Here is a 13,041-nt window from a genome sequence, read left to right as displayed (position 1 = left end):
AGATTTGAGCAAAACTAGGTTTAAAATGAGTAAATCCAGTCTTAATATTAAGCAGGGCTCTGTTGCACAATTAAAAACCAATATCTGACCCAAGTTTAGTGATGCAAACCAAAAATAGAGTTCAATCACTATGGAGATGGTTGCTAACCAAAATTAAAATGAATGAAAAAATAATAAAATAAATTCCAGTGGTATCAGGACCTAATAAGTATAAGAGAAGTTTTGGCTGCTCCGTGTTCCTTAATGTTACAGTGTTTGCAAGCAAGCTAAAATAAATAAATTAAGTTATAATGCTTGTCAGCTAGCTAAAAAGTAAACAAAACATGTTTTCTAGCTAGCCAAAAACTTCACAAAACACTACATTTGGCTGAAACCTAGACCAGTTATTTTTTCTTTTTAGCTATACTGTTTGTTAGCTAGCTAAAAAAGTTAACTAATAGGCTGATATTGTTTGCTAATTATTAAAAAAATTAAATCTAATCTTTTTTATCTTTTAATTTTGAGCTAGATTGGTTTGGTGCATCATAATTTTAAGTTAAACTATGATTTAATCGGGTTTAAAAAAGTAATTCTTACACACAAAATCGTGCAAATGCTGGAAAGGTATGGAGGAGAGAAACACAAGAAAGAAGAGATTGGAAATAACGTCATGTAACACAGTGTTCCTGACAGTCACCCAAACAAATGCACATGCTAGAACCAGCCGAAGGTCATCTCTTCCTCTATACTGTGAGGTGAGAGCGGCGGCAGCAGCAGCAGCAGCAGCAGCGCCAGGTTCAAGCGAAAGCTGATAGCCGGGCTAGCTCACTTATGTTTACTGTAAAGCTGTGTCTCCAGGGATAGGAGCCCCCAACAGACGCAGCAGGATAAAGGAGGACTCGATTGTGCTTAATAGGCAATTAGGTTCTTGAGAGCTCGCTAAGTGCTGCTGTTTACTGTCTTTGTTGTCAGGGAAAAAAGCCATTTGCCAGACCATCGTTGAGGGAAAGTTGTTTTTAATACACCCGCTGGCGTCTGAGAGGCCGTCATGATGCACTAGGAAACCATCATGTTTAGGTCACTCACGCAAATGGAGTGTGTGTCTACAACAAAGACTTGTAACTGTCTAAATTCAGCCGTGAGACGTCATCTCAGCGTGAGACCTTGAACCCAGAGCCGACATGAAACGCAATCAAAAGTAATTCTTCCCAGAACGGGGCTATATTTACATTTTATGGTATGGTACACAGTGATTGTATGTTTTATCAGATAATAGTACAGATGATAGTAGAAAGAGGACCGTTGTATTCAGACAGTCCTGATCGTCTTTTTATTCTGCTTTCTCACGAAACGTCTGGTTATCAGCAGCATCTGTGTAGACTCCCTTCAAGTATGAATCACAGGAGGACATGCAGCTGGAAGGCATGTGTTCTACCGTCAGACACACACACACACACACACACACACACGGCATGAAAATATTACTAAGTGGGGTGTCTGTCTGAAATCCTGTGTGATATAACAGGCTTTGAAAACACTGGAGAAAAACTCAAATTCATACCATCTTTTTAAAATTTTACTTAAATATGATTTCTTAAATTGGGAACACGATCAAATTGCAGATATTTAGCTTTTGTATAAAATTCTTCACGGTCTCGCCCCTCTCTCTGCTCAATGAATTTGTTAAACGAATCAAAACTCATCAGCGGGGACTTTAACGCAGAGGTTCTTCAATTTTTTTTCTCAGCCCTTATAAGATAAAAATAAAATACACCAGGGACGCCCTCATGTTTATCCCCTGGAATCATCTGACGTAGCCTATTTGTGACACTTCTGCTTAGTTATGTGACAGAACACGAGGGAAATGTATTAGAGAGATATTAGACACGTGTTAAAAATATTTGCACCATGTCAACACAGACTATCCATAACAAACACACACACACACACACACACACACACATCCAGAGAGTGTGTTTCACTCCCAGTGCAAACAAGCAGTCAGAAAATAAAATGTGGATTTGGATTATTTTAAATAATATACAATAAAAATATAAAATATAATTAATAGAAAATAAAAAATAGGTCCAATAATAGGCCTAGTCTGATATATAGCTATAGCTGAAAAACCTATCAAGTTGTATATTGCTCAACATCAATAATTATTGATTATGATGACATGTTTGTGCTCCAAGGGGTGGAAGCTTCTGAGGGGATAAAATGAGTAAATATAATATTTTTGACCAAATTCCTTGATACTGCAACAACATTGTAGGGACGACTATTGGTGCTTTCATGAAATATTAATCCAATTAGATTTTTTGGGTAAAAATCATCAATAATATGGATATAATGACTAACTGGATAAGGGCAAATGATAAAACAGCCAAAACAGTCTGATAAGTTCAGAAAATTACATCACTTTACTATATGAAGGCTTTCAAACCAGGAAAAAACAACACGTATGCCATATCACGATATGGCGACATCCAAAATCTCATATCATGATATGATATAATACTGATATATTACCCAGCCCTACGCCATCATTAATGAGTGACATGTGGATGACGTGTGTTTGACTGGCAAGAGGAAGATTTTTACATTATTAAGCTGGTATTAAGTGCATGAGGGTCCACTGGGGTCCGTGTGATGTGAAGTTCGTCATCAGAGGGTGCATGTGTGGCTCTGTTCAGACATCTGCATACCCGCCCATTTGTCATGATTGCTTGGACTCCCCTGCAGATGCTTCCATGCAGCCACGACAGACGCTGATCCACTGCGCATGTGTGCAAACGGACGTCAGAAAGTAGCATAAACAGGACTATTAGGCGTCCGCGGTGTCTGCAGCAGATCAGGACTATAACAGAGGTAATAGACTGTTACACTGGAATCTAACATATTAAGTATTTTAAGATTTAAATAATTTAATATTATTTGTTTAACTATGAAGCCTTTTGTTTTTTTTATATCATCATAAACTGAATGAATAAATCTATAAACAGAGTGCAAAAGTAACTTTGGCCAGTCCAGTTCCTATCAAGCAGCACAAACCTGGATCACTTTAATCTAGGGCTGAACAATTCTGAAGAAATATCTTATTGCAATTATTTTGACTGATTTTGCATTTGTGATATGATTTGCAATATTACAGGAAAGGATAATTTTTCATCATTATTCTAATTTTCACTGAAAAACACATTAAATCAATTACGGTGTGTTATTTTTGTCAAGGATCTGTACAAAACAAAGATGTTTTTTTTAAGTCCAGAGAATAATCAGCTCTGCAGCACCACAATATTTAATTTAAAATGGTATTTTGACACACATTTCACCTTCAGCAAATATAGTGCATCATGCGATTAACTGCAGTAGCCCATATTGCAATTTTGATAAAATTTTGATTAAAGGTTCAGCCCTACTTTACCCACAGAACTAGGGAACATCTCATCTCTTAACGTGTTCTACAAATCTATAACACAGTTTTTACTGGACAATCAAACACGCTGTCGTAATCTGGATTAGTGGTCACATCACTTCCTGAGAACCTCCTTGCCAATTGGAGGCACCTATCCGCAGTAACCCGGGCGACAATCTAATTTTAAAAACATATTATGCCAAGCAGAGTGAAACTTTACTTAGACTTAAACTGACGCATGTTTGACGTTACACAGAGTTGATTCGATTGCTGTTTATGTTACAAAATTTGCGCAATCTCCTTAACTGATAGTAGTCGTTAATAATTAAGGAGCAAAATGCTTTGTTTATACAATAATTTATGAAGAATAAACTATTTCAGTGAACAGAATAATAAAATAAGGCTCTCGCTCTTGTTGACCTGTCAGCTGGAGTGTGAGAAAACTGGAGAAACTGTAAACAAAAAATGAATCACAATATTATCGAAATCGCAACAAACCGCCTCAAAATACAGTTTTGTCCCAATTCTCAAATATGAGTGGTATAAAAAAAGTCTTAAAACTTGCATTTGAGGCATAACTTTGACTTTTAATTTGCTTTAATTTTAGAATCAAAGTGTTCCTGACTCTGGTAAACAGTCTGAGCAGCTATCTACGACCTTTGATCTATTCCCCCAGAACAAATCATTTGATCTTCAGTTACGATGGATCATCTGCTCGCTCTGTGTGTGCGTGTGTGTGTGCGAGTGTGTGTGTAGGTCGAGCAGGCTTGTGGTTGCAGGCAAATAAGGCAAACAGAGGTGGGGGTAAGTTTGGGAGAGGGGGGTGGAGGACGCTGCGGTCTGACGCTGTCCAGACACGAGACACAGATCTTCAGGAGCGGAACGCCTCACGAGACTCCTGGCCAGCTCTGACGCACATCGGCAGAATACGGCTTAATAAATCAGAGAAAGTTAAGGGGGGGTGAGGCGAGCTGCAGGGGACAGAAAGACACACAGAGGGGAGTAAAATGGGAGCGCTGCAAAAGACCCTCACGACTTTGTCCTATTTGAAACACAAAGAAGGCACTGTGATTAGTGACACTACAAAAAAAATGAAAAAACAAGGACGCTGTATCAATTTATGAATACGACTTTTGTGTCGAAAATTATTTAGCTATCATATGTGTGTGCACATGAACAAAAATAGTCAAATGTCCTATTTCCAGGGGGCAAAAACAAACTGCAGTGATTCGAATTTTGCAGTGGGCATACAATGTGCGTACAATTACTGATCCACACCAGCAAAAACTGTAAAAAAAAAAAAAAAAAAAAAAAGTTTGTGCAACATTATTGGCAAAGAAAGCACAAGCCATGACTGAGTAGAAGAGACGCAGTTTATTTCTGACCCCTAATGTAACCCTGAACCTTTGCTTCATCTGAGAAGAACGTGAAATGTTTTTACTGGCGTTCTCGGAGCAGGGAGCAAAATATATCTGTCAGCTAATCAGTATCAGATCAATAATGGCTTCATCTGTACTTTTGTTATTGTCAACAAGTCAACATGTGGCTGCCAGCTCATACATAAATCTAAAAACAGGTTATAAACATACGCTTTGTTTTTCTTAAAAACAATATTAAAACCAGAGTAAGTAGTACTGCATTTTTAGGGGTCTATTTTCAGCTGCGGATTAATACACATTAGACCAAAACCAGCAATGTTTCTCTCAGTTTTTTCCAGCTTCCCCAACTTGTTTGTGGCTGCCTGTTTTTTTTTTTTTCCTAGACGTGAATCTAAAAATAGGTTACAAATATGTGCTGTCATCAAAAAAAAAAAAAAAAAGGCTAAATAGTTTGTTGTTTTTTTTTTCAAAAAACTGCATTATGTAAACAGGAGTAAATAGTGCATTTGTTGAGGTCGCTGCAGATTAATAAATACTTAGACGGTGGTTTAGTTGTGGGGATGGACGCTGGGGACGACAGTGGATTTATGTGATCGATTGTTTATTGATGCATTGTCGATGATTGTATAACTTTTTTTATTTTAGTCTTTTTTGTCTTTGTCTTCATGTTCGCAATAATTAAATCATGATCAAATAATACACATTTGGCGCTCTGAGGGGTGTCACGAATTAAACTCTAAATGGATTGAAATAAAAAGCAGGATCAGATAATCTCTGAAAAAAAATTCCCGCCTTCTTGCACGCGTCTGCTACATTTCTGAAGAAAAAAAACGACGCAGTGTAGTTTACCAGCAGCCCACAGCTGTTCTTTTCACTGATGGGGTTGGAGATCTGTCCAGTTCTTTGATCGACCCTCACTTTCCACCGTTGCTACAGTTAGCTAGCAGCTAGCTCAGTGTTTCCACGGCTAGCATTTATCTGTGGTAATAAGCATTTCACACAACGGACACCACGTACAGTAGCTTATCTTTTTAAAGATGAATTTGAAAATGTAAATGACTGTTGTCAAAAAAAAACAACAATCTGTTGATCTTTTACAAATCAAGGACCTGTCAGGACTGGTCAGTGCTGAAAACAATGTTTAGATAAAAAATTGCAATGAATCATGAAAATAAAATCACAAATCAGATTGTGAATTTTAAAAAATTGTGACACTCCTAGGTTTCTCCTGTTTCTGGGATTGATTCAAACTAAACTAGTGCAACAAAGTGGCTCACTGAATTTTTTTTTTCTTCATAATTAAAAAGAAATATAGAAAATGTATTGTGATACTGGTTATATTACAACATGGTACATCGTTACACAAATCAACAAGTGTAGTGAAAGTGAAAATAACATTTCTTCCAGCTCCTTGGTGAAGGAGTTAGTTCAAAAAAGGGAAGCGACTTCAGAAGCGTGGAAATGGTTTGGTTACAAAAGATCAGATGTTCAATAAACCACGGTGATATGTAAGAAAAGAGAAAAGACTGTAAAAACAAAAAAGGGGCAATACAAAAAACTAAATTCACAAATTCGAGCAGAAGCAACCAGTTCAGTACGAGGAGAGCTCAACAGCTACTGTGAGTTATAAATCAAAACTATTTTTCAGTATATTTGTCATATTCTCAACTGTATTTTAGCACCATATCAGTCATCTCTAGTTTTTATTATTTTTGGACAACAAGAGGAATAAATTTGGCATTCGTCAATCTGATGCTCAGTATCAGTGTTGGTCTAATACTGGGTAAAAATCCCTGCAGAAAAACCTCCAAGTATAATCAGATATGATCCATTAGCTTAAACTATCCCGTAAATGCTTCACCAAACTTTAACTGGAGTTATATTTAGATCAGGGGAGAAAAAAGTAAAACAGCAGTGTGCAATTTCTGCATTCATGCAATTGATTTAAATTGTATTTTGAATGTTTGCTGACCAATCAAAAAGGCTGCTAAATGTTCTGTGTGAGAAAAGTCTGACCAGAAAGAAGCAGCAGTGTTGCATAACTGACTCATGTCGTTATGGGTATTTCTTCCTTCATGGGAGCAGAATATTTGTTTCACAGTTTGAGCGTGATGGTTTTTTGATGGCGAGGTTAAGCAAAGTGAAGCCATATAAGTGTATAATTAACAGCCTAGTTGTTTAGGAGAAGGAAAAAGATGGTTGCTGCATTTATATCAGACATGAAAAGTGGTATCGATCCATCCCTAATAAAAATACAGACTATCAGCAGACATATCCTGCAAAACCACGTTATAACGATGCATTGATTGAATGCTTACAGGGAAGAGAGATGACAATGTAATACAATATTATGATGCATTGACGGAAGGCAGAGCACATGACAGGAAAGCCTTCAAGGGTCCACTTCCTCTACAGTAAATGTAAGAGCAAAGATGTTTCATATTTTCAACATTTCTTCCAGTGGGTGCAGGCGGTTTAAAACAGACACTAACAAGCTGCGTCTGCATCTTTATCACCGTTATTTCGGGTAAACTCCACTGGTGGCAACACATTAAATGTATTTATCTGCACCAGTTTAGAGGAGAAATCACTGCTTATTGGAAAAAGTCAAAAAAAAATGTAAATATCGTCAATCTCTATTAAAGCGCAGTGGAAAAAGATGCCAGAGGAATGACTGGTTTGACCCAGCAGCCACTGTACTGCAGCCTGATGGTGATTGATGGCACTTTTTTTTTCTGAACATTCCTGCTACTTTCTGTCGACCTTACAGACTTTCCCTCTGATTCCTTCTGAAATCTCTCGAGCCGCGGCTCAAGCTAATGTGACCACAGTGACACTCAGAGCTGTGGGATATGCGTCAGTGTCCCGGGCCTGCGACTACGCCGGCTAATCAAAGGTGCAGCCAGATCTGTCCCACATGCTGTGGTCCAGAATGGTTAACCCCACTGGGAACCACATGTGCTCAGTCAATCAGGAGAGGGAGAAAGGCTGCTGTGGTGGAAGCGATGGCTTGGTCACTGGTTTGACCAGAGTTTTTTTCTTTTATTTTGTCAAACCTCAGTGAAATTTTCCTTCCCGCTGGGGCCAATGCTGCTGAAGACAAAGGCGTCATCAAGATAATTGACCCTTCCTAAAACCCCTTTTTTGCTCTGTGGTCCAATCACAGTTGAGCAAACTTGTTATCTCAGTCAACTTTCTCCTTTTCCTTTAAAAGGGATCATCTTCAGGGATCAGCTGACTAGCTAGCTAACAAGTCATGTAGATTAGTTAGGTAGTTAGCTTACTTAAAATGACAATGTATGTTGCTTTGACAGGTCTCCTGGCAACGTCATTGAACTATCTTCAAAATTTAGTTTTCTTTTCTTGAGTTTGGCATGATGGCCGTCACAATTTAGCTTTTTTTGGGAGCCAGAAGTGACCATATTTACATGAAAGCACAGAGCTGGGGAAGATATGCACTGCTAGGCCTCCATCCTGATTGAATCTGGCTGAGAACCCAAGAACACGCACACACACACACACACACACACACGGTATTAACTAGTCAGTCACAAGTTAGCACTGCCCTAAACAGTCCCTCCAGTCTTTCCAAGCCATTTTGGGGTTGCTGCAGCCTAAAATGCCAGATTTCATGGCAGCTTTTCTAAAAAGTTTTTTTGCATGTTGCAACATTTTGAAGTATAAGCAAGTAAAAAAAAAAGCAAAAATTGAAAATGGGGGTTGTTTAATTCAATAAAAATCAAAGGTTACTTGTTTCAGGGAGAGAAAACCTGAAACTCACGGAAAGCTATGATGATTGGTCAAATTTGTGGAAAGACTGCTGTGATTGGACAAAAGTGCAAGGTAGTGCAGAATTCACTGGAGATGGCTGAGTTTGTGTTCGCAACTTTCAGGAGGGACTGCAAAAAGCATAACCTGCTTTACTGTCTATTTTACTCTAAATGGAACCATAATGTACAAAAACACATCATGCTGTACTGAATAAAAGGCTTGAAACTAGTGAGGAAAGTGTTTACTGAAGTAACGAATCAAGTGAGAAGTAGGGTCATTTTCTCATAGACGTCTATACAATCAGACTTTGTTTTGCAACCGGTTGGCTTCAAACTCTGTCAGCTGTTTGTACTGTCTATGGCCCGTCTATGACCAAGTATTCAGAACCTTTACATCAGTAAAAGTACAACTACCTTAATGTAAAAATACTCAAGTTAAAAGTACAGATCTTAAAAGTACATAAGTACTATCAATAAAATGTATTTAAAGTATCAAAAGTAAACAGTGTGTCAAAGAAAAATGTCCCCTGTGACTGGTATGTCATCATGTGTGGCATCATTAGATTGTTAATGTATGGTACATCAGTGTATAAGTATCATTTTCCTGTTGTTGTTTAGTCCAGTGTTTCCTAACATAGGGGTCAGACCCCCTCCAAAGGTCAGAAAATAAATCTAAGAGGTCGTAGGATGATTAACCCAATAGGGAAGAAGAGAAAACAAAGCTTTTCTCTACAAATTTGTATTCAGAATTGTAACTTTTTTCATAAGTTTTAGGTTTTAAACTCTTTATTCTCTTTATTAAAATCAAACTATCAAAGAGTTTTAAAAGGAACATCTAATGAGATCTCCACTAGACATTTTTTTGTAACACAAACCACAGGTTCAGTCACAAGTTGTTGTATTTTTACTCATTTATCATAATGTAAAATCTAATTTCCTGTCAGACAGTGGGGTTAAAAGTGCAATATTTCCCTCTGAAATATAGTGGAGTAGAAGTATAGCATAAAATAGAAATACAAGTAGCTTAGAATTATACTTGCTTATATGATTTTGAGGCAAACATTCATTCAAACAAACGTATAGGCGGGAAGCAGTTTGTTGTGCAGGCAGCATGTTTGCAAGTGGCTAAAGCCCAGCTGGCAGAGAGTTTGGTGCCTGACTCAGACTTGTGCTTCCTGTGTAAAAACTGAAGCCTGAGTTCATGCAGTGAGGTATTGTTGCATAACACTTATCTTGACTACAGAAACCACACCCTGGGACTGGGAAGGGAAGGCCAAACCAGTCGCAGTCTGTCTGGGTGTCACATCCAAGCTTAAGCAGAACATGCTTCTGTTTGACGGGGAACGCGTTTACGGCGCGGGCCGGGGGTCTATATGTTCAGTATACGTGTCAGCACCGGTCTGTGGCGTTAATGTGGAACTTCAGGCATCAAAACATCCTGAAAATGCTTCAAATAGTAAATTCCTGGGAGTTACGATTCAGGTTTATGAGCATTTTTATTAAGGAAATCAATTAGGCACGGTCTGATTTTATATGGAAAAGTAAATGACTTGTAGAGATGAGGAGTCATTCACTCCATCGTATAATAAAATATGCTTTCAATAATATTTTTATCCAAGTTTAAAGCATTAAAACAAGCGTCAGTATTGAAACCTGACATACAGAGTGGTGAAATATCATAACATGAGTCATAACAGTCATAACAAGACTCTTTGCTGGTTTCTAATCCGCTGACATCGCTGCGAAACTTATGAACGCCTGAATTTCTCACAAAGGCCCGAAAAGTCTTTAGAGTAATGGATTAATAGGAGTTTCTTTTAATCAGTGTTTCCCAAAGCCTAAAGTGACGTCCTAAAATGTCTTATTTTACTCACAATCACAAAATATTCACTTTCTTGTCACATTTAAGAAGCTGAAATCAGAGAATTATAAAATACTAAGCATGGCAAAATAGCTGACTTTTAATTTAATAATTTGTTCCAGCTCACCAAAACATTGGAAGTTGTTTTTATTTTTTATTTTCTTTTGTTTTATAGGCAGTATTTTATATATCAAGTCGTTAAATTTGTGATTTTCATCTATAGTTATTTCTAAATATTAAAAAAAAAACAGTGTAAGTTTACTGTTTCAATGTCATTTTGGAATTTAATTTTATCTTATATGTTGATATCCAAATATTTTACTCCCTAAAATCGGTATTGGCCCAAAACAATCCAGTATCAGTCAGGCAGTATGTCACACACCAAAACTGGAGCATATTTTATGAAGAAAATGTTTTCTGGTTTTCCCTCCAGCTGCTCTGCCTCAGCTCTCCGTGATCTGCAGATTTCCTGATGGACAGAAAGCTTTACTTGTCGCTACAGGAAGTTAACTGCTAGCCTACTGCTGTCAAGCCAGTTAGCTCAGCTCAGGAGTGTCTGTGTTCACACTGCGAGCACGAGAGCTTTGGACTCCTGGACAAGTGTAAATCTTCATGAAATAAAGCAGACAACAAGCAGCCTTCTTGCTGCTGGACTAGGGACGTTAATCATTAATCATTCATCAATCCATTGCATCATCGTTTTGTTTGATGGAAGCAATTGTTAAATAAATACACTTAAACTTAAAATGAGAAAAAAGAAAAAACCTGTGTTGGATTAGTCAGGACTATTAACTGGCTTCCATGGCTTGTGTTGCTGATGTGTTAGCGAAGCTGACAACTCACTAGTTTTTGATCATAAGTAACAAAAATTTGTGTTGCACTGTGAAACTGGGCTCACCAAATCATGAATAAACAAAAGAAAACGATGCAAAAAAAAAAAAAAATCCCCCAATCCTTACATAATGTTGCTTTGAACTCAATAAACAGATCATATTTGACTGGAAATTTTCCCATTTGTCCAGAAGACTGAAATCTTCCAGGACACAGAAACGCTGACTGGAACACACGAGGGGAAGCCCAGGAGTATTTCTGACGTTACATCTCTTCATAGGAAGCCCCTCCAGAGAGGAGGAAAAGAAAAAAAAGAAAATCCCTGTGAAGCAAGGCCTCCTGTCTCTCTCTCTGTATCCACACGCTGGTCCTTATTTTACCGTTTGCATTTGATTTAAGTCTGCACACTCTGTTGTTTTGATGCAACGGCACGTCTTTATGTCATCACTTCGTCTGAGAGCTGAGGAACAGAGATGGTGATTGCGCTTGGACGTCCTCCACTGCTGATCCACTTCCTCTTCTCTTTTTAACCTGAGGGATTCTATTTTGAAATATGAATTTCTTAATATAAGTGTCTGCGATGAGAGAAAACTCACGACAGGCTTCTCACACAAAGACGTCCCAGACAATCGCAGTATCACTGGATAATTTTGCCTGTTCTGTCACAAAGATGGGTATCGTTAGGATTTTATCGATACTGATATCAATACTAATAATACTTTTCAATACTGATACTACTCGCCATAACTTTATTTTATTGTTACGTTTTTGTAGAAGTAGGAAGTTAAATTGTTTGTTTCTGAGTTTTTGCATTTAGCTGCATTTTCATCAAATATGTTAAAATGAGAAACAGTATTAAATGTTTTGCTCTCTGCTGTTTATGTAACGTTACATCAATACTGATGGCATTATCGTTTGTCCAGAAGCTCATTGATATTTCGGTGATGACCAGTCGGGAACCAGTACCCGTTTAGTTCTGGTTCTCGATGTCCATCCCTACTTGTGACAACTTTCCACCTTGTGGCAGAGATGCACAGGTGTATTCCAGGGCGCCGTGACATCAGCGATGGACAGTGCAACAGAGCACACTTCTGCACGCACTCATCCATCAGGGATGCTGAGGTCCGGTGTTAAGTTACTCAGGATGTTAATGATTAATCTCACCGAGATGCCATTTGACTTTAAACTTGTCTGCAACTCATTAAAATAACTGCTGCTGTTCGGTTCACAACCTGTTGCTGTTCATTCATCACCGTCATCCAACTGCTGCTAATCAAAAATTATTGTGATATTGATGCTATTACATCATTATTTATTGGGCTGTTGACCTGAGCACTGCTGCACTTTGGACACTGGGCACCTTGTTATCTCACTGTTTTATATTTTTATACTTAGATATTTATTACCAGCACCTGTGATGTTTTCACTGTGCAGTGTGTCCTTAAACCAGGACCCGAGTCCCTCATTTCATTCTGTCATGTTTAACATGTTCTGGAATGACAATGAGACATCCTGATCATTAATCATTAATCGATTGATCACCATTATAAATTTAACAGATTAAAAATGCATTAATCAATAATGAAGCAATAGTCTAGAAATGAAAGTAACTGCGCCTCATTTGACATTGTGTTTTTCTGATGCATGATGAAATTTTAACTTAAACTTCAACTGAGAAAAAATGAGAACAAAACATGCATTTTCTATCTTAATAATCATTAATGATTTATCGATACATCGAATTTTGGTGTTTTTGACTACTGGGTGAGGAAAATGCCCTAAAATTGAAGCCCTGTACTCTTT

General features: G+C 37.8%; 1 protein-coding gene across 5 annotated transcripts in view; it reads right to left on the bottom strand.

Moving 5' to 3' along the window:
* The window catches only part of pde10a (phosphodiesterase 10A), a 96,183-nt gene that overhangs the window by 41,621 nt on the left and 41,521 nt on the right, over nt 1-13,041 (bottom strand). The window lies entirely within an intron of this gene.

This window comes from Lutjanus erythropterus, chromosome 14 (genome assembly GCF_056507025.1).
Source record: "Lutjanus erythropterus isolate fLutEry1 chromosome 14, fLutEry1.hap2, whole genome shotgun sequence".
Classification (NCBI taxonomy): Eukaryota; Metazoa; Chordata; class Actinopteri; order Lutjaniformes; family Lutjanidae; genus Lutjanus; species Lutjanus erythropterus.
The sequence above is the reverse complement of the archived record's forward strand: the minus strand, read 5'-3'. Positions and strand labels throughout refer to the sequence as shown.